General features: G+C 38.9%; 1 protein-coding gene and 1 non-coding gene across 6 annotated transcripts in view; one reads left to right on the top strand and one right to left on the bottom strand.

Moving 5' to 3' along the window:
• Positions 1–21,616, bottom strand: part of KCNC2 (potassium voltage-gated channel subfamily C member 2) — a 209,723-nt gene that overhangs the window by 53,626 nt on the left and 134,481 nt on the right. The window lies entirely within an intron of this gene.
• On the top strand, positions 20,679–20,799 carry LOC142452220 (small nucleolar RNA SNORA61). The gene has a single exon (XR_012785247.1). It is a non-coding gene; the product is annotated as a small nucleolar RNA SNORA61 (small nucleolar RNA).

Here is a 21,616-nt window from a genome sequence, read left to right as displayed (position 1 = left end):
GTCATTAATATGCAAAGAATTCTGTTAAGAAAAATTTCATAGTTTCTTTCAAAGGTGATCGGTGAATCAAACAACACAAACATTTGAATAGCAAAAAGATACGCAAATGTCCAATATGTGATTGTCCCCTAATATTCAAATCCATAGTAATCAAATAAGTGCAAATCAAAATAATCCCATATCCATATTGCTCAAATGCATATTTCAACCAGAATTCATAAATCCAGGGGTGCGTAGCATTCAGAAGGGAGTGTAATCTAGGTCAATGTCGTTCTTGTTAGATATTGTCTGGCCAGTTCAGACTCATAGTCACCCTGCTATATCACGGAATAAAACCTTGCCCAATCGTATACCATCCTCAATGTTGCTGCCATGCTTCAGCTCACTATTGCAACCAACGTACCCGCCCGTCTCCTAGAGAGTCTTCCTGTGCAGGCTGACCCTCTACTTTGCCAATTATAATGGCCTTCTCCAGCAACTGCTACCTTGATAATATATCCAAGGTGTCTCCTTGATTCGAGGGTGCATTCTGGCTCTACTTCTTCTAAGACAGATGGCTTGTTCTCTGGCAATCCATGGTATCATTTATGTTCTCCACCAACATCATAATTGGAGTGCATTACTACTTCTTTGGCCTTCTATATTAGTTGTCCAACTTTCACAGGTATCTGAGTTGATTAAAAAATATGAGACCTCCGGTGAATCCCCTGCGACCAAACACCCAGGGGGTGAATAGCCGTGCTGTCATGCAAAGTGCATTGGAAACTGGATGATTGCAGGTGTCGTTAGGTTTCAAATGAATCTCATCAGACGATCTCCAATTGACCCAGTTCACATTTGTTCTAGTTTTTAATACTTTCTCTTTTCTTTAAATTGAGGCTTTTCTGTTTTGCTTTGTCATTGCTTTAGTTTACTTATCTTGCGTGTGTATGTTTTCTGCATGTGAGATACAGGATAAGTAAATCTACAGAGACAGGAAATGGGTTAACGGTTGGCGGAAATGGGGAGCTAACATCGATGAGTATACAAAGGAACTTCTAATATGTGCTAATTTTCAAAATGTTCTCAAATTTATTGTGGTAATGATTGTACAACTCATTGATACAACTGAAATATTGAATTGTGTAATACACATATTATGTGTCAATCAAAAGCTGTTTAAAAATAAATAATAAATAAAATACAAAGAAATATAAATGAAGTCTTGTGTCATCTTAACAATAGTATCCCTTCTGTTTATTTTTAAATTCAGAGCTAAAGCAAAAAAATCGAGACCCATCTTAAACTTCTTCAATTATAATTTAATTAACTTCATAGTATTAGTAATCAACTTAAAGTATATTTTAAAACATTTCAACTTTAAAAAAAGTATACACAAACTTAATTTTTAACATATCAAGATTGAAATTATGTAGTAGTAATTTTAATAAAGTCAATAGGGTGCACATTAAAGATAAAAATATAATCAGTTGAAAGCTCTACCTTTGTTATTTACCAGTTAGGAGGCCTTACAATGTTCTATTCCATTATTCCAACCCTTCCTTTCCTTATTTATACAATTGACCTACATATAACTGGCTTTCTATTTTAACAGGTATATGTTAAGATTAGCTCTAGTAATATTAAGATTATCTATAAAGGTTTTAGTAAGTCTTAGAATTAGTGTGATTATTTTGCAAATAAATTAGTTAATTGAAAGCCTGAGTTAATTGGAAAGTTTGCGAATCAGTACAAAACATAGAAATCTGGGTGGCTTAAAGATTTATAAATATAATTTTTATAATGAATATATTGTATGCTAATTTTTTCTTACCACTCTTTATTATAGACTGGAAACACACAGTATTGTAATTAGTAAAAATTCAGAAATAGTAAGAAAAACAATAAATAATAGCATGGAACTTAGTCTAAACTAAAGAATAAATATGTTCATTTCCTTATATATTAGTCTTAAACCAAATAAAATGTTTATAAGCATTGATGTTCCTAAATAGAATGCATTCTTTTAATTAGAATTTCTGTTTAGCTTTTTTTTAAATTAAAAGACCTATATTTCTCCTGAATTATCCATTTTATGTGTGTTCACCAAGTAAGGTACAATATGTAGAGGTCGAGGAAATGAATTTATACAAGAAATATTTTCAGAGAAATTCCTATATGGGATTCATTACATAGAAATCTTTCTCTTCAGCAGCTCAATTGATGGAGGGGAATTTGAGAGATATTTTAATATGGATGAGTTTAAGTGAAATATAGTAAAAGATTGACCCTTCCCCAAAATATCACAGGAGTGCACTGAGAGAGATCTCCTGGATGTCAGAATCTGCACCAAACAGGAAGTCACACAACGGCAGGTTCTAATGGCGTATGTTCCATTGTACACACCAGCCACGTTAGACTCCGGCAGACATGCTAGCCTTTGCACAGTAGCCCTGGGTCTTCTTGCTTGTCATTGGCCAAGAGATTTCACAGCCAGGTTCATTCTTGCAATGGCATTTCATAACTAAGGAGGGTATTCGAATTTGCCCAGCCCTCTCTTCCCACTGTTAGGTCATCTCACACACCTTGTATCAGATCATTCTTCCTAATGGGTACCTTGCACTGGTCCGACCGACTGCTACCACCCTGACTAATGGAAGCCTGGTGGGCTGATATCAAGGCCAGCAGATAGAAGCCACCAGTCAACCCAGTGGAAAAAGGTGAGTCTTTTAATTCCTTAGAGATAAAGTCTCAGAAATCCACAGGGGCAGTTCTACACTGTCCTATAGGGTCACTATGAGTCAGCATCCATTTGATGGCAGTGAGATAGACAGTGCTACTACTACTGATTATGACAGAAGTAATGATTTACTGAGCAACACTGTGTGCCAGGTGCTATCTTATTCATTTTATAGGAACACTTGGGTTTAACAAAGGAACCCTGGTGACAGAGTGGGCTGCATACTGAGTGGTGAACCACACTCAGTGGCTCAAATTCATCATCCCCTCTCTGGGAGAAAGATGTGGCAGCTTTCACCAGGAGAGCTTTAAAGTCTCAGAAACACAGTGGGCTAGGTCTACTCTGTCCCAGAGGATGGTTATGAATTGGTATCAACTTGATAGCAGTGGGTTTGATTTGGGGGTTCTTTCATTTAAGAATTATAAAATCATGTTGTAGGTACTACTGGCCCTATTTTACATTATTTAATACACCTACAATTAGAGTGGCAGAACTTGGATTCCAATCTCCTTCATTTGAATCCAGTGCTTGTGCTCTTTGTTACTCTAAGTTCATATACATTTTCAATAATATTAAATACTCTGTATTTCACACAAATAACATCATAGCACTCATAAGAGACGAATGAGCAAGGGAACTTCACAGTTTGCAAAAAAAAATAACAGTAGTAATTTCTCAAATGTTATGTGAATGTCTCTAGAGAATCCCTTGACCTGATAAAGTAGTTTTACTCCCACCCAGTCACTGTAATATTCCCAAAGATCCACCCACTCACTGTAACATTCCCAAAGACTCACCCACCCACTGTAACATTCCCAAAGACCCATCCACCCACTGTAATATTCCCAAAGACCCACCCACTCACTGTAACATTTCCAAAGATCCACCCACTCACTGTAACATTTCCAAAGATCCACCCACTCACTGTAACATTCCCAAAGACTTACCCACCCACTGTAACATTCCCAAAGACAGATTTCCTTTAACCGGCTTCTTATCAAGTAACTTTCCAAATCAAAGTTCAACTCTCAAAAATTTAAATCCAAAAATGAAAATAATTAAAAGATTGCATTAGAGCTGTGCATGGAGGCAATTGTCGTGATGGAAGAATATTAGGTTAAGATCCAAAACAGGCAGATATCCAGCTGTAGATATTTCCCTTGGCCCTCTGGGTGAAATGAATTTTCTGCTCCAGGTTGATGTCAGACCCATGTCTGTACCTGTTTTAAAATGTATAACTTTAAAAAAATTCTAATTTATAGATAAATCTACTTTTCCCACTGCCTATTCTCCATTATATTCTAAGAACAATTCGAGAAGCGTAAAATATAACTGCGACTTTAAAATTTCTCTGCACGAAATTTAATAAGCAATTAATTTTATCTGAAACCATTTGGGAGGGGCTTCCTTGGTGTGTGGGGCAGGGAGAAGGGGTTGAGGGGCCTGAAATCAAGTCATGAGGAGATAAGATCCGGTTCCAAATGTGTGCACCCACAGTGGAGCAGAGCTGTGGGATGACTTGCCGTCCTTGTCACTTGTCAGTTCGGTTTAGGCTCAGGTGGAAGAAGATGAATAACCAAAGAGGAATGAAAATAATTGAGCCCAGATAAGAAATGAGACATTTTTTATCTTAATTTTCTTGCTATATTTCACCTCATTGGTGCTCCAGACATGCTTATGAGTAACTCAGATATTTCTAATTTATTCCCAGCCTACATTGGGTCGTATAGTAGACAAGCTTGTGAGTCAGCACCAGACTTCAGGGCAAAAAAGGGTATTTTTAGTTCACCTTCAAACAAGTAGAAGATAGTCCCTGAAAAAACATATTTATTTCACAAACAATACAAACTCAGGTAAATGATAAAGATATAGTTCAAGAGGTGAAGAAACAAAATGAGCATTTAAAATGTCCCACATTAAACAAGACCTTAATATATAAATCATTTACATTACAGTATAACTGAAAGGGCATGTTTATTAATTGGCTCAACTAATAAGCTAAAGTTTAATAACTATATTTTACAATATTATGTATTTTAGACCATTTTTATACATATGATCATTCAACAAAAAAGAATGCATCGGAATATTTTCTACATACCAAAATCTTTTGTTTAAGCCCTGGAAATACAAAAAAGGGAAAAAAAGCAGCACATTGTCTTTATTCTAATAGACCCTATTAACTTGAAAAGAAAAACACATGACTTATGACAAATGCTGCAATAAAAGACTATCTAAAATGCTGAGTCACTTTACCTTCATAAGCATCCTATGAACTGAGCAATGTTAAAACACACCTCCTCATGACAGAGAGAGCACTGGTATGTGCGGTAGATAGTATGGGTGTTGTAAAGGCACAGAGCTCACAGTCATGATGAGGGGCCCAGACTCTTGTCTCTAGTTTCCTATCATCATTCACCTTAGAATTAACACATACTGCCTTTTCCAACTAGTCAAATAACATTCCATAGGATTTCTTTCTCAAGTGCACAGCCTGTTGTATTTATTTATTATTTTATTTTTTATTAAAAGACCATTTTAGATCCTTGTAATCTGTTCCCCCCTTCTCCCTCACCTTCTCTCCACCCTCCAGGTATTGCCACTCTCACCACTTGTCCTGAGGGGTTCATCTGTCCTGGATTCCCTGTGTTTCCATTTCCTATCTGTGCCAGTGTACATCCTCCAGTCCAGTCGGATTTGTAAGGTAGAATTGGGATCATGATAGTGGGGGGGAGGAAGCATTCAAGAACTAGATGAAATTGTATATTTCATCATTGCTACACTGCACCCTGACTGGCTCGTCTCCTCCCCGCAGTCCTTCTGCAATAACCTCCAACCTGGGGGACAGACAGCAGAGAAGTGGGTAAATGGAGATATTGGATGGTGTAAGATATGACAAAATAATAATAATTTATAAATTATGAAGGGTTCATGGGGGAGGGGAGCTCGGGGGAGGCAATTAGGAGCTGATACCAAGGGCTCAAGTAGAAAGCAAATGTTTTGAGAATGATGAGGGCAACTTATGTACAAATGTGCTTGACACAATGGATGGATGCATAAATTGTGATGGGTTGTATGAGTCCCCAATAAAATGATTTTTTTAAAAGATCGTTTTATTGGGGGTTCTTATAACAAATCATACATCAATTGTATCAATTATACTTGTACATATGTTGCCATCATTCTTTTCTAGATATTTGCTTTCTATTGAGCCCTGGTTTCAGCTCCTCTCGCCTTCCCAACCTCATGACCCCTTGATACATTGTAAATATTATTATTTTCATATCTTAGACCAACCGCTGTCTCCCTTCCCCCATGATTTCTGTTGTTGGTCCCCCTGGAGGTGGGGGTGTAGTATGTGTTCAGGATCATTGGGATCAGTTCAACCTTCCTCCCGCCTTTCCCACCTTTCCCCTACCTTTCTGGTATCTCTATTCCCATTTCTGTTCCTGGATTCCGTGTGTCCCGAGCTCTTAGCTCTTAGCTGTATCTGTGCACATGCACCGGTCTAACCAGTAGTGAAAGGCAGTACTGGGGTCATGCTAGTGGGTGTGAGGAAGCTGTATGGAACCAGAGGAATGTTGTGTGTTACATCTGTGCTTTACTGTGCCCTGGTTCACTCATTCCTTCCCTGTGACCCTTCTGTGAGGAGATAGGATTTGGGTCTCTGATCTGACCCCCCTCATTCTCAACTATATGGTTTTAGTTGTTGTTGTTTGTTTGTTATGGTTCTTCTGATGCTTGTTACCAGGTCCTGACAACACCTCATGTTTGCACCGGCTGGTGTGCTTCTTCCATGTGGACTTGTAGCTTCTCTGCTTGTTTAACTTCAAGCCTTTAAGACCCCAGATGCTGTATCTTTTGATAGCTGGGCAACATATGCTTTCTTCACCACATTTAGGCATCCATTTTGTCTTCAGGGATTGTGCCGGGCAGGTGAGCATCACAATGCCAGTTTGTTAGAACAAAGTTCTTGTATTGAGGGAGTGTATGAACAGAGTCACGAAGTCGGTCCAATGTCTCGGTGCACTGCATATAAATATATGTACATAGGCCAATACCTCTATTTTTATGAACTAATGTATAAGTACATATGTACACACCTAGACTGATACCTCTATCTAGCTTTGCTTCCTAGATTGTTCCTCTGTTTCCTTTTACCGTCCTCCTGCCCTCCTGCCCCACCAACACGCTCACCCTACTACCGCCACTTAGCAATGCCTCCCAGCTAGATTGCTGTTGCTCCAACTATAGGATTTTGAGTACTATTATCAGTTAGCGTAGTAATATCATTATCTCTTTGTGACAGATCATCATTTTCTAAGCAATTGTTCCTATGATGGATCACTTCAGTAATCTTTAGACCTCTAAAGATGATCTTATAAAAATTGATACATATTCAGATGACTTAATCTTATCCAGTACTTCCATTATGTTGAGTCTCGTGACCTTAACCTCTCAAGGAGATTACCAGTGAGTGAACTTTTCCCTGCCCGTACACTCCGTGCTCCTTCTTCATAGTAAGCTCACTTTAAGAAGCTAGACCGCGCGAAGCCCGGCTAACAACATTAGTTAGCTTACATATTCCCATCTGAGACTACACAGTGCTGTGGAGCCTGAAGAACCAGCCTGGAAGCCAGCTGTTTAAGAGTCAGGCATGAGAATCCAAACACAAAGTGCAGGAAAGCTATCTCCTCACCCCAGTGATCAGGAGCCTGATTCAGGAGCATCTTTAGGTAGAAAGAGCCCTATGACATTGACTCATATGTTTTAAATGAAACCACTTGTGTTCCACAAAATTATGTGTTTGAAGATCTAAACCTGTGGTAGTAATCCCATTTGGGAATGTGGTTTCATTTTTGTGCTAAAAAGGCACTGAGAGATTGGGTGTGTTTCATGCAAATCACCTCTGAGACACACACAGAACCGATTGGGTCTGGAGAGGAACACAGAGACAGACGAAGGTAGATGCCAAACTACATGGGCAGCTCCAAGAAATCAAGAAACCCAACGAAGACACGAGGACTTTCTCCCAGAGCAAACCGTGTCAGAACGTTTTTCCGTAAAGTCTCCTGTATTCAGACTTCAAGCATCCTCAGCTGGGAAAAAACAAATGGTTGTTGGCTAAAACCATCGGCTTTCTGTCATCTTGTGATAGCAGAACTAGGTGGCAATGCAGTCAGCAGCCTCTGTTTCCTTTTCCCTTGATTCTCCTAGATCTTGGCTGTCCCAGGTGACAGCATCATAAATTTCAGGACAACCCGTTATGGAAAGAAATCTGCCTAATATTTGACAGATGAAGGGTATGTCTGACATTTCTGGGCTTCTATTCAGCCTAGAGAACCTATTGGTTATATAACATGGACAATAGATTTATTCTACAGCTATGAGCTGAAAAGAAACAGCTTGGGCACCAGCTAGTAAAGATGAAAAAAAAAAAAACCTGTCAATCTCTTATGATAGTTTAGAGGATTAAATGAGGTAATACATATAATTATTTATCACAGGGCTTGGCCTATGAAATAGTCCTATGAAATAGTGAAACAGCTGTTAACATTTTTTAATTATACAAATACAGAGTTATAAGCTTCAATTTCCTCATCTTCAAGGACAAATGAAAATAACCTATCCTATAGTCTTGTGATAATTTAAGAAGGTAACACTTATACTTCATTTGGTGTCCATCCTATTATAAGGCCTCAATAAATATGAACAAGTTTAAACAAAAAGGTACAATGGAAGCTCTCTTAATCCCTAATTAATTTAGTACCCAAATTAAGCAGCACATCCTAGGTGGTGCAGTGTGCTGCACGTGGAACTACTAACAGCAAGGTCAGCAGTTTGAAACCACCGACTGCTCAGCTGGAGAAGGATGAGATTTTTCTCCTGCCCTAAAGATCTGTCACCTTGGAGACCGCAGAGGCAGTTATACTCTGCCCTGCACGGTCATTGTTATGAGCTGGAACTCACTCAGTGGCAATGAAGTTGGGTTTGTTTTTACTTCAGTCTCTTTGTCACGTAAACATCACCCCATCAGAGCTAGAAAAGACCCTCTACCGGGGTAAAGCTAGTGATAGTTTACCTAAATGAGCTATAGTTTAGGCTCTCTTTCACTCTCAAAACTGCCCAGTCTTTGATGACAAAGTGCACACTTACGGAGCAATTGTGAGGATGCCCAAGGCTGCCTGCGGGGCTTTCTTCTGTCGGGCCTAAGGTGGCGAGCAGTCAGAACCGACTGGAAGGCACCTAAAGAGTCCGCCAAGGCCTCCGCTGCTCCCGACTGTACATTCATGTGCTCGCCATGTTCCCCAGTGCGCGCCACAAATGCTGTCTACACCGGACTCACTCATTATCTAACTATCATCTTAACACATTGTTTACTTTTGAAAAATTATGGAATTAGATACAATTTAATAAAATTCCTAGAACTAATGAAAATTTCTGTGGCACTGAATATGAAAAAGAAAATTTTATAAGTGTATAAGACTACGATATTTAACTCCAATATAATTTTTCCATATTTAAAATCTATTGCCTTAACAGAGTCGTGAGGCCCTGGTTGGAAGCCAGTCCATTCTCTTTCTGAAGCCACCGAGTGGCTCGTGCTGCAGCTTCTCTGATGCTAAGTTCTGATACACCTGAGCGTCTTTGCACCTGCTCTGCTCATCCTGACCAGATAGCCAACGTCTGGGGAGATGCCCAATGAGCATACAGAACACTTCAAAGTCCTAGTTAGCAGGAAGCCCCAAACCCAGCTATTGCCACCCTGTTCCCCACTCCTGCAGCTCCTACAATTCCATCTTGGGGTTCTCGTGCCCCCAGATGCAGTTCCCTGTGGCCGGGTGCACGGTGTGCGGTGCCTTCCTGTCTCTAGGAGGGGTGAGTAGCAGGAGCCTCATTACTTCCCATGGCTCCTGCGTTCCTCTTCCTGTGTTGCATCTGACTTAACATCGCACAGGTTTGCGAGAGCAGGAGCTAGAAGGATTTTGAAAATTTAGCAAATTTAGTCATGATGCTTCCCAAATGTAAGTCTGCTCTAATTAAGAAAAACTAAATTTAAAATTATAGAGAATACATTATGAATCCATGCAAAAACTTAAAATGTTAAATTTATCAATAAAGAGGTACACATTTGCTTTACCATTCAATCTCAAAAGGTGAACAAGGCTTTCTGGGGAGGTGCCGTGAGGGGCTGGTAAGAGGCACCCGATGTAAGGGAGTTCAGGAAGAAATGTTTTGAAACTGAGTGTGGTAGCAATTGTACAGCACTGCCTGATGCATAGAACGATAGAGAAAACACTAGAATAAAGGATCCTGTGCAGTATGGCAGGGGGCGGGAGTTAAGGAGTAAAAGAAGGAGAAAAATGTTTTGAAATTGATTGTGGTAGAGATTGTACAACACTGCTTGATATAATTGAACTATGAAATGATATGATGACTGAATTAGGTCTAATAAAATGGTTTGAAAGAAAAAAAGAGCTAATGGGATGGAAAGATTAAAAAAAGTTTCCCACAAACACTTGAAACCTCATTTGCATATTTTGTTTTAATTATTAAGATGTTGAAATTAGATTTGGTTCATTCTGTTGATTTATTTTCCCTGTTAATAGTCTACTGAAAATTATGATCTTATATAATTCTGCTATAATACACTAGAAGGAATATATTTAATCTGTAGTCAATCAACTCATAAAATTTTATGCTTAATAACAAACTGTCATTGCAGCCTCAATATTCACTCTGTAGTATTCCTAAATTGATACCTTCCTGTTAGAACATTGAATAATCTAACTATAAAATAGACTCCAATTACATCAGTAATTGAGTTGGGCCATGCTTTGAAAGATTATCTTAATTATAATGAAACTGGGAAAACAAAAATGCTAACTGACTAGATTTAAGGCTTGATTTATTAATTTTAAAATATTGAACATTGTGTTGTTGACATACCTAATTATGCCACTGAGAGACCTGCAGCTAAAGGAATATGCAACACTTGACAATGTTACACGTAATCACATTTTTAAACTTTAAAGTAAGTTTTGAATTTTGTACAGTTTATGCCACTCAATCTCTAAGCTGTTACTGCTGCTTTTTTTCCAAATTCAATTATCTGCACCTCAGCCATCTATCCAGCAAGCCACTACCCGTGTGTGACTATTACATTTAAAGAATTGCAGTTATTGCTTAAATTTAAATATCTTTAAATAAAAATTTAACTCTCTTGCAAAGTAGAACTAGCCACATTTCAGGTGTTCAACAAATACATATGGAAAGTGGCTACTCTTGTGGTAACATACATATGAAACATTTCCATCATGGCAGAAAACCCTAAAGAATTCTATTTGCAGTTGTGACATTGTTCATGTAAAATGGTCAAATTCAACACTTTCTGATAATCTGTAACAGAAAAATTGAAAATGAACACTATTACTAGTCAGTTGGATTCTGCCTTATAATGCGCTTCAAGTCTCCATTTCGGCAGTTTACCTGACTTCTCTACCAGAGGTCTCTACATGCGCTGCAACGGTTCTCCAGACGCCCTGCTCATCGTTCCTCTGCAAACGCTGGTCTCAAGAGCTTCCGCCTTGCTTCCTGCTTCCGTATTTACGCTCATGCCAATACTACCTCCAAAGCACCTCAGAGTAAATCTTCAAAACACATCTTCAAAACAATCTCTGATATCTTCCTCTTATTCTCTTCATAACTCTGAAGGACCATCATGCCCTTTTTATTCCACCACACATTTCACTCGAATTTTCTCCTCTCCATCCCCACTGATAACATGTTCTTTGTCTCTTTCTCTTACTTTACACTATCTGCCACACAAAAGCCACAGCCGTGTCCCTAGCACACAGAAGATGACAGGTCGAACTTTAAACCCCTGATCACTGCAGTAAGACAGCTGCTGATACCTCCTAGCAAAATTCTGCATTGGGACCTTGATAATTACTATCATGATTTTTAAGGAATCATGAATCAAACACGTGTTAGCACACCAAAAATATAATCAAGGTCTCTAATCTTTGTGACCCTCAGTTTCTCCTGCTATGAACTCAAGATAAAGAAATGCACTTTTTGGGATAATTTAGAGATTAGAGTAAAAATATATAATGAACTGTTGAGATTAGTAACATGAGCATCACCATCACCATCATCTTCACCGTAGCATACAAGTCCCTCTCTTCTAAAACATGTTTGTACAGACAGATTGGTCACGACAAGGATGTTTCCTTGTGCTCCTGGAACCCCAAATCTCCTACTCTCAAGTCGATTCCAACCACAGTGACTCGGTAGAGGGCTGCCAACGCTGCAGCTCTTTGTGGGAGCCACATCTCAAGTCCGCCCAGGTGCATCCACTTGCCATGGCCCGGCCCATCACGGAGGAGTACTCTCCATGCACCGCGGATCCAGTCGTGTCACTAGTGCTTGTGCCACGCTGTGCAGTAGCTTGTAGAGTTACAAGCTCCTCAGGCCCCTGGGCCTCGGGCCATACCACGTCATACAGAATTCTTTTTTTTTTTTTTGATTTTGCAATCTGATTTATTTTTTCATCTATTAAAAATAAAAATGTATAGAAAGATCCTCCCTCGAGCGCTGAGAAAAAAAGGCTGCAAGCACTCTGAGCTGACCTTGTGTTTGGTGCAGAAAAACACTTATTTCACTGTGAAAGTTTTAAAAGCTCTTAATGTTTATCATCCATCTTAATCATATGTGATAAATGTGCTTATATTACTTAACTGTAATGCTTCTTAGGTTATATGAATACTAACAAAATCATTTATAAAATCTCTCTGCATTGAACTACAATGTTACTACTTTACAGCATGACTGATTACAAGCTTGAAAGTACCACAGACATTCCAGAAAGCCTTTAAGAACAAAAACCAAATCTGTCTTGGACAGAGAAAAGCCAGATGGATCCTTAAGAAGAAGGAATGCAAGATTTTGTCTCACATGCTTTGGATGGGTTATCATAGCCCTTGGCCACGTCGAAGGTCGTTGAAGAAGAGGAAAACCGTCAAGGAAATGCTTGACAGAGGGATGGGAGTGTCGACAATGGACTTGAACATCACCGTGGTGTTGGGGGAGGCTCAAGGCCAGACCGTGTTCATCCTACTGGGCATCGTGTCACCCTGAGTTCAAAATGACTCAACAGCTCCTACAGACAACAAGTACAACACTAGGATCAACTGAGCAGATTTTCCCTACTGCTTTTCCTTTCATTACTGTTTCATCCTCAAAAGAGTTAATGTTTGCAGTTCACCAATAGCAGTTATCACACTATCGTAGCTTTAAAAAACCAGAGTGTTTGGCAAGCAGCAACTAGAAAATCTCTAAGATCGAGGAAAGCAACAGAGTGTGCCTCTGGCACATGCAGAGGAAACCGTGTGATTAGAAACATCATTAAAATCGGGTAATACTGACAATGCTGATTGGAGAACAGGAAAATGCTCAAAAAGTAAATTAGCAAAGAGTTTTAGCTCTTTGGGGATGTTGGGTTCACATGCACAAAATATTTTTGCTGTTATAACTCATTCACTTGCCGTCAAGTCAACGCCAGCTCATAGAACTACCCCTGTGAGTTTCAGAGACTGAAACTCCGGTCCGGAGGAGAAAGCCTCGTCTTTCTCCCATGGAGCGCCTGGTGGCTTCAAACAACTGGCCTTGCAGTTAGTAGCCAAACTTGTAACCACTATGCAACCAACGTGCCTTTAGAATTGACTAAGGGATATTTTTGTATCAAAATTAATAAATGTGTAGTTTACAATGCACACAAGAAATTATAGGTGGCCATTTTAGCGTCACCTCTTCCGACAGTGTCACTCAGAAAGGTCCACATTGCCCTCACCCAGGTGATGCCACCATAGCGACTTTCTCATGATGACTAAACGCTACCCAGCTGCTGTCGAAGTCTAATATCGTCAATGACGTTCAATTGGGTTTCTTTTGGTGTTTTGTTTTTAACATTTTTAGGGGCTCATACAACTCTTATCACAATCCATACATACATCAATTGTGTAAAGCACATCTGCACATTCTTTGCCCTCATCATTTTCAAAGCATTTGCTCTCCACTTAAGCCCTTGGCATCAGGTCCTCTTTTTTCCCCTCCCCCCCTATAGATTATTATTTTGTCATATCTTGCCCTGTCTGATGTCCGTCCAGTGTCACACTAGCTCCAGTGAGATGTGACCTCTCGTGAATTTGCTCAGCATCAACCTTCCATTGTTCAAGACACACATGACCAAGGGGGTGGGTGTGATGGCAGCAGTGTAACAGCCCAAAGCTCTGTGGCCGCGTCAAGTCTCCTCTCTGCAGTGCAGAGGGCACTTTTTGTGAGACTTACTCAGAAATACCAATAAGATGAACCAACCAGCACCGAACTGCACAGGGCACCAAGCAAGGAAGAAGATGATACTGTTTGTTAACTGGTATTCGAGCAGTGAAGAAGCAGGAAGCAGTGTCAAGTCCATACTGCAAACATTACAAAGACCAACAGAAACGTTAAGGAATCAGCAACAACCTCCCACCGAAGTCAGCACTCCTGCTGATCCAAGACCTGCTGGAGAGAAGAGCAAAGTACACCACGTGACTCACCCCAGACTTAGGACTCTCCCAAGGCAAGGTGTTAGAAAACCTTCTGAGTTTGCTCTACTGGATCTCAGGCTTTTGTGGGATCCCAGGAAATTAAGAGGGAATGGAAGTGGTCATGGAAACATGCATTTCAAGTGTGATGTATGGCATGCAAATGTTAGTGTCAAACCCCAAAAAGCAGATGATGATGAAAACGCAGAAAGAGAACGAACAGAAAAGGCTGTCCTGATACCAATGGATCCTTCACCTGGTATAATTCTCCAGGATCCAAGGTCACAACTGAGACAAAACAGTCACCTTAAAATGGATATTATACTAAGTCAACTTTGCAAAACGCATCATGCGGGCTCCAGAAGACTTACTGGCAGCACCTTTACCTAAACCTGATCCAGTATCTCAAGCAATTTACCTCTCCCCTCTTAGAGCTGACCAGGGCTCAGTAGATGATGGGGCAACAGTGATCTTCATCAAAACATATTGCCCATTGAGATGAAATGAGCAACCAAAGCTAAAAATAGTACAGAGAAGGCTGCCTAGGACAATTTGGAGACATACATAGATCACGAAGTAAATTAGGAGATCCCAGGCTGCAAAAACAAATTTATCCTAGACTTCACAGGTTGCCCAGTACTGAGTCCCATCAGATGGTTCCGACCGGTCCACATACATCTAAGGGTATGTTCAACAAGCAAGGGTGTCCTTTAGCAAGACCCAAGCCTGTTTCATCACAGCATTGACAGGCTTATTTACACCCTGTACGGTGATCCAAGGCAGGTCCAGCAGCAGGGACAGGTGCGCCTAACTCTAGATAATCATCCCAGTAATGAAGCAGATAACAAATCTCAAAGAGATTTTCAAACCGTTAGACCCAACTGCTTCCCCATTTTGTTAGCAATTGTGTTACTGAGCGATTCTTTTCACTCTACTGAGGATTACAGCCCTCTGCTGCTTGGTACCTGGTTTTCCTCGATAGTTTATTTAGTTTTAAATTATCAACACTTTTCAGCTGCTCCTATTAGAACCACATGAAATTAGATCCCCCAAAGCCTGTCATAGTTTATATAATATTTTTGTAACTTTAAGAACTGTAGTAATCAACATAGAAACTTATGTCATGGTAGCATCAATAAGCACATTGATTGTAAATAAAGCATCACGAACTCAACACTGCCTGGACATATACCAGCATCTTTCATAAAGAGTGGTTAGACACAAAGGGACCACTTTTACATGGTGGTGTTTCGTTCCAAGAAATATGATGTATATCACTTTTGAGAAACAGTATTTTTGCTAGGATTCTACTTGTCAGCACAGAACTGATTAATATGTAATGTTAGCTGCTAATTAAAATATAAAATAAAGTAAATAATTCATCTTAAAATCATGATTAGCAGAACAATTCTTGCTAAGGGCATTCCTTTTATTAGTATTGGCAATATTATTTGTGGAAATAAAACATGTGAATGAAAAAAAAAACACCTTGTTGTATAGACTTCCTGTATTGAGGGCAAAGATTTTCACTACACTTATTCTACCTCCTGGTAAGTAGTAAACATAATATTCATAGTCAACCTACCCAACTTTGTACAACACATATTATTACACCAGAAGCAACTGACTGGTAGTGGTAGTCCATTGTCACTAAACCAATATCACTAGACTATAAGCTTTATCTCAATTTTCATTTGAACATTAAAAATCTTTTTTTCCAATTTTCATGTGACAGTTATTAAGGAATAGTTTATATTTGAAACCAATACCCTTTTTTAAAAAAGAGATGAAAGTGCACGATTTGAATAACTCTGATACCTGTGAGGTGTCTTACCGAATTTACCTTTAATCAGCTTTCATTATGCACAGTGCTCTTCTGAAACACGATAAGGTAATGCTTCCAAAAGCACACGCTGAAGTAGGAAGTTGTACAAACAGGTTGGTTCTTTAGTCCTCGTGCAAACTAAGAAGTAAGTCAGGTATCTTGTTGCTCTCTTAATGCCTTCCGTTTCTATAATCCAAGCAAAATCTTCATTTTGCTTTCTTTTTATAAAATTTAGAAGTTGCTAAAATGTATAGAGAATTCTCTGTCATTGACAGTAAAAATATTTATGGTTCTCAAAATAACTTACAAGTGAGTAGATTTGTGAAAGGCTCTCAAGTTTACAGAAGAACATAGAGGATACATAGAAAATGAAATACCGCAAAGATTTTTGACTTAGATAAAGTCATGGCCTCTATGTCTTAGTCCACCAGGTTTAGTTTTGCCTTTGAAAATAAGTGTTACTGAAATTTTCCCTATCGCTTAGCCTTACTGTTTGTAATCTGTATAAATTAACATTGCATGTATTTGAGTCTAAAAATATGCCCTAAACATATACACTATCCTTTTCTAAATAGTATTTTAGATTCTATATCATTAGCTAAGTAAGTGACAGTTACAGTCTTATAAACCCACAAGAAGAGTAGCTCTACTCTTTCCTACAGGGTCATTATGAATCAAATTTGACCTTACGGCAGTGAATTTATTAACAGAATTACCATTTACCCCATGGGGATGATTTATAATATTCCCCAGTAAAAGGATAATGCTGCATCTAATGTGGGCCCTGGACTTAAATAAACCATCAATGAATGGATTTTGAGTTTTCACTTAATCATAAACCCTGATCATAGAATAATTCATTCTTATGACTTGACCCTACTAAATACTTGCCCTCATGAAGCAATGACTGAAGACATCAGTGTAGTGAAGAAATCAGATTTTGCCTGGATGACAATTATCCTTAAAACCTTAAAATTTTGTTTTAAAAGAAACAGCCAGGTAAGTGAAATGCCAGCCAAGCCCCATGGAAGAAGTAAACCAATCAGTGTGATCCAAGGATTATAAATAACACAATTCAAGTCAAAGGAGAGAATTGTAATAGAGCTTAAATCCTAAGCGCCCAACTTGCAAAAGCCTACGGACAAGAGGAAAGCCCCAAATCCCTTGGTGGGGTGCTCCTGTGGATGAAGTCTTTGGAGGATCACTGACCATTGACCAAGGATGTGAACAGTCTTGCCTTCAGGCAGAGTGCATTTAAAAAAGGAATAATGGAAATGTAATTAGCTTAAAATTTAATAGCTTACCGTTTGTTGTCTCTTGGGGCCAATTTATAATTTGTTCTAGTTTTCATTATTTTCTGCTCTCTTTTTGATTAAAGTTTTTTTCTCTTTTATTTTAAAATTGCTTCTGAATGTTATTTTTATAACATCTTGAAATCCAGGGTAGGTAAATATATAGAAACAGTATAGTTTCCCGGATTAATATTTTCCTACGGTTACAGCAGGGAGGTAGGCAGAAATGAGCAACGAATACTAATGAGTGCAAAAATGCAGAAATTGTCCTAAACTTGATCGTGGTGATGACTGCACAACTCTTCTCAATATAGCTAAAGCATTCAAAGAAATGCGTCCTTTGACGTATACAAGGAGATAATATCTCCTGAGCTATAAACCAGACATAATAATAATCTAGAGAATTCATCTCTCTTGACTGGAGGTAAAATATGCACATCTATGTAATGTCCCTCAAATGCCAACATCATCTTGCTGAAATCATGTGTCTCCAAATGTGCTCCCTAAGATATCAGCGTCAGAGTCCTCTGAGATGCTTGCCAGCGATGCGGGTAACTGAAAGAATCTAAACTTCAGAGAGGAGGTCGAGCCTGCGTTTCGACCGTCTACCCAGATAATTCTTAGAGATTCAGAAATCAAAATCCATGCCCTCTATTATTCAGAATGAAATCAACTGAATGACACAGCCAGGACAGATGTTAGGCCTGAACCTCACTATCATGCAACAAATCAAACTGAAACATTAGTTTTACCTTTTGGTGTACAATCCTCCATTTGCACAATAGAGCTAGTCTTCAAAACTTCTTGATAAAGTTTTTATATAAATAGTAAACTAGACTGTAATTATATAGCCCAAAGCTTCTTTAATAAAATATGTTCATTAGTTAATAGCACTTGTTTAGGGCCAAAAAAAGCTTATTTAATCATTACTTTCAAATTTATTCAGTGTACAATGCAAGTCAAAAAGCACTGTCACAAAATCATAGAAATATTTTTTAAACAAAATGATCACACGGGGAACGATTGTATCTCAACATATCCTCCATCTAGGTCTACACATGTGAAGGTGCTGTTTCACTCCAGTTCTTTGCTGAAGAGCCCTGTGCTCTGATTTATACAACATAATAAAGGCAAGCATCCTTGAGGGACTCAGAGTTTGTTCCTTGTAAATGTTCCTTGAGTTTCAGGAACAAAAAGAAGTCCAAACGGGTCAAGACTAGGGGTGTAGAATGGATAGGTTCCCCAATACATTTATTACAGAATTACTACTTTCAAAGAATGAGCAGGTGCAAGATTACAATGGAAAAGATTTTTTTTTCTTCACCAATTTTCCTTTGGCTTTTTGTTCAATAAGAGGAAAGTAAAAGGAAATAGATGAAAGGACCAGGAGACAAAGGATATTTATAGAGGCCTAAATACAGGCAAGTAAATATATATGTAATATATATGCCTAAATATAGGCAAGTATATATATATATATTATATATATATATAATGAAGTGGGATAGAACTATGTACTCATATCTATATGTTAAGAATTAAGGTTTCAGATGGACATTGGGTCTCAAGTACTCCGTTAACAGAGGAACACTTTGTTCTAACAATCTGGCATTCTGTGATGCTCACCTTCCCGACACGATCTCTGAAGACAAAATGGGTGCATAAGCAAAGGTGGTGAAGAAATCTGATGATGCCAGGCTATCAAAAGATATAGGGTCAGGGGTCTTAAAGGACTGAAGATAAACAAGTGGCCATCTAGCTGAGAAGCAAAAAAGCCCACATGGGAGAAGCACACTAGCCTGTGTGATCATGAGGTGTTGATAGGATCAGGTATCAGGCATCTAAGACCCAGAACAAAACCATACCCAAAGTGAATGGGAGTGGGGGGAAGCATGGAGTGAAGAACAACAGCCCATTTGTAGACAATTGGGCATCCCCTCACAGAGGGGTCACAGGGAAGAGATGAGCCAGCCAGGGTGCAGTATAGCACCGATGAAGCATACATCATTCCTCTAGTTCTTTGTTGCTTCCTTCACCCCACTATCATGACCTGAATTCTACCTACAAATTGATTTAGACCATAGCATGCACACTGCTACGGATAAGAGCCCTCAACACAGGGAATCCAGGAAAGGTAAACCCCTCAGGGCCAACAATGAGAGTAGAGATTCCAGGAGAATTAGGGGAGGGTGGGAGGAGAAAGAGGGAATCAATCACAAGGATCAACCAACCCCCTCTCAGGGGGACAAATAACAGAAAAGTGGGTGAGGGTGATGGAGGACAATGTAAGATATGGAAATAATAATCTATAACTTATCAAGGATTTGGTTGGGAGGGTGGATAAGGGAGGGAGGGGAAAGAAATGGGGAGCTGATATCAGGGGCTCAAGTGGGAAGAAAATGCTTTGAAAATGATGATGACGGCCTATATGCAAATGTGTTTGACACACTGGATGAATGTATGGATTGTGATAAGAAATGTAAGAGCCCCCAATAAGTGTATTTAAATATATATATATATGAAAGAGAGAGAGTTTTGTTTTTAATTTTCATAGAATTTCTTTCTAAAAAGCTTTCATAATTTTCTTAAATATTTTGAGAAAATCTATCAAGATTTTTCTTTGGGATTTAAAAAAAGTGACCATAACCTTCTGAGCTGATTTCTTTTGCCTTATTTTACCTGCCCAGCTGATTCCCTCTGCAGCCACGGCTTTGGTAAAACTTCCTCATAGAGTGCATGATACAAAGCCCAAGAGAACTGAATTATGGAGAAAAAATTTCCTCAGCCCTCTATAGATCACATGGACATGTTTACACATGATTTGTTTGTAATAAACTCATGTGTCTCTGAACTGAAGCCCTGGTAGTGATACTGTTGGACTTATCCTTGCATTTTACCCAGCTTACATTAAAATTCAGTTATGACAACTTGTATAAATATCTTCAAAACAAATTGAATCACAGGACCTATCAAAGGAGAAATTCCCTTAGCTAAGAGGGCTATGATTAGCAAGTGTACAGATTTTAGCAATGACAACTACAAAAACGAACATTTTCACAGCCCATCATATGTCTGTCACAACTGAGGAAAGCATATCAAGAATTACATTTTAGCCCAAAGGACAACGTTCTCTAGCTCACGCTAATAGCTTTGCTCCAAAGCCTGATATGTGATCAATGCGTCAGTCGAAATCACTTTTCTCATGTATTGTCCAATCAGCTCTCACTAACCTTTATGTAAGAACGACTGTGACTACCCTCCAGTTCCCTTTCCCATCGGATCAAAACACTGGTCTGGGTGGTCGTAAAAGGAGGAAAAGAAACATTGAAGCCTGCCCCCACGTGCTCTTGGAGCCCGGGCTAGTTTCAGACAGGGGGGGTGGGGGGGCGGGTGGAATGACTGCGACTTTAAAGACCATGGGCCCAGTGTACTTCTTTGACATTCAGAATTAAAAAAAACAAAAAAACTGCTCCTTCTCCTATATTTAAAAACCTCTCAAGAAAATGAGGGTGGGGCCTAGAGAAACCAAATGCAGCAATTGAAACTGTTCTTTTTTTAATCATTTCATGAATTCATCAAACCAAAATACTCTGGAAGCCATAAACATAAAAAGAAGCATGCATATTTGGTTGGAGTGGCAGCAATTCATAAACTAAATATACAAAAGTCTTCTTTTAAAATCTGCTATTCTGTTTCAGCAATGTGGATGGTCATCGTAGTGTTGATTTTTCATATGTTACCTCGGTTTCATGTCCACAAAAATAAACAACCGTGCTACAACATGCGAAATTGACAGCTAATTCTTCCTGAAGCTCCAATGGCTCACAATCACTTAACTGAAGGAATTATAAAAGTCCCTTGAGGATATACTTCTCCATCTTCCTGAATATTTTTCAACTATGAATCTATCTAGAAAGCTCTGGTTTGTTTTTAATAGAAGAGACAATAATCGTGTAACATTTCAAGGTGACTGAGGATTAATTTCAAGAATATCTTGCTACATTAATTGTGTTTTGGCTCAATAGTTGTAAATGATGTAAAAGTCTCTACCAGCTCTTGCATTTAAAATTTCAGTTATTTTCTAGTTAACCACAAAGGAAATTCTTGCCGCTACTATAAATTGAGGGACAGAACATTAATATTTCATATTTACTTATTGGTTCAAGATGAATAAGTCCAACTTTCCTGTCAA

This window comes from Tenrec ecaudatus, chromosome 6 (assembly GCF_050624435.1).
Source record: "Tenrec ecaudatus isolate mTenEca1 chromosome 6, mTenEca1.hap1, whole genome shotgun sequence".
In the NCBI taxonomy this organism is placed as follows: Eukaryota; Metazoa; Chordata; class Mammalia; order Afrosoricida; family Tenrecidae; genus Tenrec; species Tenrec ecaudatus.
Note: the sequence above shows the minus strand (reverse complement) of the source record. Positions and strands in the feature narration are given on the sequence as shown.